Source organism: Melanerpes formicivorus, unplaced genomic scaffold, assembly GCF_026170545.1.
Source record: "Melanerpes formicivorus ecotype bairdi unplaced genomic scaffold, bMelFor1.0.p_v2 SCAF_3, whole genome shotgun sequence".
Classification (NCBI taxonomy): Eukaryota; Metazoa; Chordata; class Aves; order Piciformes; family Picidae; genus Melanerpes; species Melanerpes formicivorus.
Window position 1 is genome coordinate 31,553,256 of NW_027142355.1, and position 3,269 is coordinate 31,556,524.

At 41.0% G+C, this 3,269-nt stretch overlaps 1 pseudogene; it reads left to right on the forward strand.

Moving 5' to 3' along the window:
- Positions 1–292: 292 nt before the first annotated feature.
- On the forward strand, positions 293–906 carry LOC137454540 (ATP synthase F(0) complex subunit C3, mitochondrial pseudogene; annotated as a pseudogene).
- Positions 907–3,269: the final 2,363 nt, after the last annotated feature.

The window sequence follows — 3,269 nt, forward strand, 5'->3', positions numbered from 1 at the left end:
TGCAGGTAAAATATAACTCACTGTAGTATTCTAAATATATTTAGACCTGAGTGTCTGCCTTTGTTATCTTAATAATATTATTTCAGCATCTCTGTCTCTGTAACTTTGCTTGTGTATGGTGGGCATATAACATGAATGTATATAATGATTTTTGACACATACATTGTAGCATTTTATCTCTGTCATCAAGACAGGGTCCAATATCCCCTATTTGCTTATTTTCTGTTCCTGTTTTCCATACTATTCAAGGACCTGTTTTCTGTTTTCTGCGCAGAGACGTCCCAGCCTGTTGAGACTCTGAGGTGCAGCAGCGGAGTGGAGACACCGAACTTTGCCCCCGGGACGCCGACCGCTAAGATGTTCACTTGTGCCAAATTCGCCACCTTGCCCTCCCTGATCCGTGTTGGATCAAGTGTCTTGTACAGACCAGTTTCAGCATCTGTGTTGTCTAGGCCAGAGATCAAGAATGGAGAGGGCAACTCAACACTTAATGGGGCCCAAAATACTGTCTCCCAACTAGCACTTAGAGAGTTCCAGACTAGTGCTAGTAGCAGGGACGTTGACACTGCTGCCAAACTTATTGGTGCTGGTGCTGCCACAGTAGGTGTGGCTGGTTCTGGTGCTGGTATTGGAACAGTCTTCGGTAGTCTAATCATCGGTTATGCCAGAAATCCTTCCCTGAAGCAGCAGCTGTTCTCATATGCTGTACTGGGATTCGCCTTGTCTGAAGCTATGGGTCTCTTCTGTCTGATGGTTGCTTTCTTGATCCTATTTGCCATGTGAAAGGAGATTGGCCTGTAATACTGGCATTGGAATGTAACTGCATTTTATGGGACTCCCAAAATGTTGGTGTCATGGAAATTGATGCTGTTTCCAAAGTCATTTCATTAAAGATAACAACTTTAACTGTCTTTAAAAAAAAAAAATAAAAAAAATTAGGCCGCACCTTGAGTCCTGTGTCCAGTTCTGGGCCCCTCAGTTTAAGAAGGACATCGAAACACTTGAACGTGTCCAGAGAAGGGCAACAAGGCTGGGGAGAGGCCTTGAACACAAGCCCTATGAGGAGAGGCTGAGGGAGCTGGGATTGCTTAGCCTGGAGAAGAGGAGGCTCAGGGGTGACCTCATTGCCCTCTACAACTACCTGAAGGGTGGTTGTAGCCAGGAAGGGGTTGGTCTCTTCTCCCAGGCAACCAGCACCAGAACAAGGGGACACAGTCTCAAGCTGCGCCAGGGGAGGTTTAGACTCGAGGTGAGGAGGAAATTCTTCACCGAGCGAGTCATTCGTCATTGGAACGGGTTGCCCAGGGAGGTGGTTGAGTCATCGTCCCTGGAGGCGTTCAAGAGGGGATTGGACATGGCACTTGGTGTCATGGTCTAGTCATGGGGTCTGTGTTGATAGGTTGGACTCAATGATCCTCAAGGTCCTTTCCAACCTAAGTTATACCGTGATACATTTCAGGAGATTAAAGCTCTGTCTAGCAGACCAACTCCTTCAAATTCAGTAGCCAAGAAAGATTAAAAGGCCTTGAGAAAATGAGACATCCATAAAAATAGGTTATTGGAAGAGGGAACTGCATATTTTTTATCAATTATAGGAATATAAAATTTATCTTTATACACCAGAAGTTTCCTAACATGTTACAATGCATTATATATGTATTTATATATAAATATGTATAAGTAATGGATAATCAGATCTTTATGACAGAGCAAACTCATCAAAGAAAACTTCAGAATGCTTTATTATTAGCACAAAAATAAGTATTTTTTTTTCCCAGTAGTGTCTGCTAAAACAGCAATTTCAGTAAGGCAAGAGTTTTGCCAAGGTTCAAAGGAGGCAATCGTTTTGATTTGACTGTGACCAAATGGAGAGTCTTGCTAACTTGTATGGCACCAGTCAATTTTGCAAGGGCTAAAGCAATTGACATTGCCCATTTAAGCAATATGAAATGGGAGGAAAGGGATCCACATAAGTTAATTTTTTTCCAAGACTGCAAAGTTATTCTGATCAAAAAGTATGTCAGGAATAGCTCAAGCTGTGCCAGGGGAGGTTTAGACTCGAGGTGAGGAGGAAATTCCTCACTGAGCGAGTCATTTGTCATTGGAATGGGTTGCCCAGGGAGGTGGTGGAGTCATCATCCCTGGAGGCGTTCAAGAGGAGATTGGACGTGGCACTTGGTGCCATGGTCTAGTCATGGGGTCTGTGTTGATAGGTTGGACTCGATGATCCTCGAGGTCCTTTCCAACCTAAGTTATACTGTGATACTGTGATACTGTGATTTGTGTGCATATTTATTTTAGAATCTAAAATCCCTGTTTTAAGAAGTTTCACTTTGTTATTAAGTTTAATACATTGCTGGGTTGTGGGGAAGAAATTACTGCTATCACTGTAATAATTTATATGAAAACTTAATTTTTTTTCTCTGACACAACATAAAGACAAAAGAGTTATATAAGCAGCATAAAATGATAGATTATACTGTGTCTAATCAGTTATGCAACTAAAAATTTGGCAAACAGAGGTTTGGGAATAAAAAAAGATGATTGAAAAACCAGCCTTTCCCTTGTGGCATTGTTCTAAGGCCTATTTTTACTTGCTACTACTTACTATATGTAGAAATTCTTACTAACTCCCCCCTAATTCATTTACTAAGGATCACTTTACTCTCTGCAGAAAACTGGAAACTTGACATTGTAATGTTACACATAGGCTGGAATGGTAATACCATTTGATTCTATTCCCTAAAGAGCCAGTTCATAGGGGGAAAAATAATCCATCAATGCCTGTTGATGTAAACATTTCAGGTAACAAAGATAGAAGCTTGGACCCAGGAAGTCCCTAAGCTTTAAATTGCTGAAAGTGAGGACAGTGCACTGGAATTGTCATTTGTTTGTGATGTTTCCATATTTGTTTTGCAAAAGCAGCCATTTTTTGTCCACTATTAAAAAACTGAGCTAGGCAGATTTTTAGTCTGGCCCAGCATGGCTGTTCTGTTATTTTGGTAAGTGCATCACATTGTTGCATACTGTCATTCTCTTTTGCAAGACAACACAGTGGAAATAGAACTATTTCAGCCTTACAAGATTTACAGTGAAGTCTGTTTTCTGTGAAACATGTTTCCCTAAAAGTGACTGCTTTTTCAGAACATAACCTTATGTTTATTACCTTATATGAATGTAATTAACTCATGTACCGTAGTAGCAGCATCAGTGGACGAAGATATACCTCAGTACAACTGGATAAACTCCCAGGAGCATCTATATTCCAA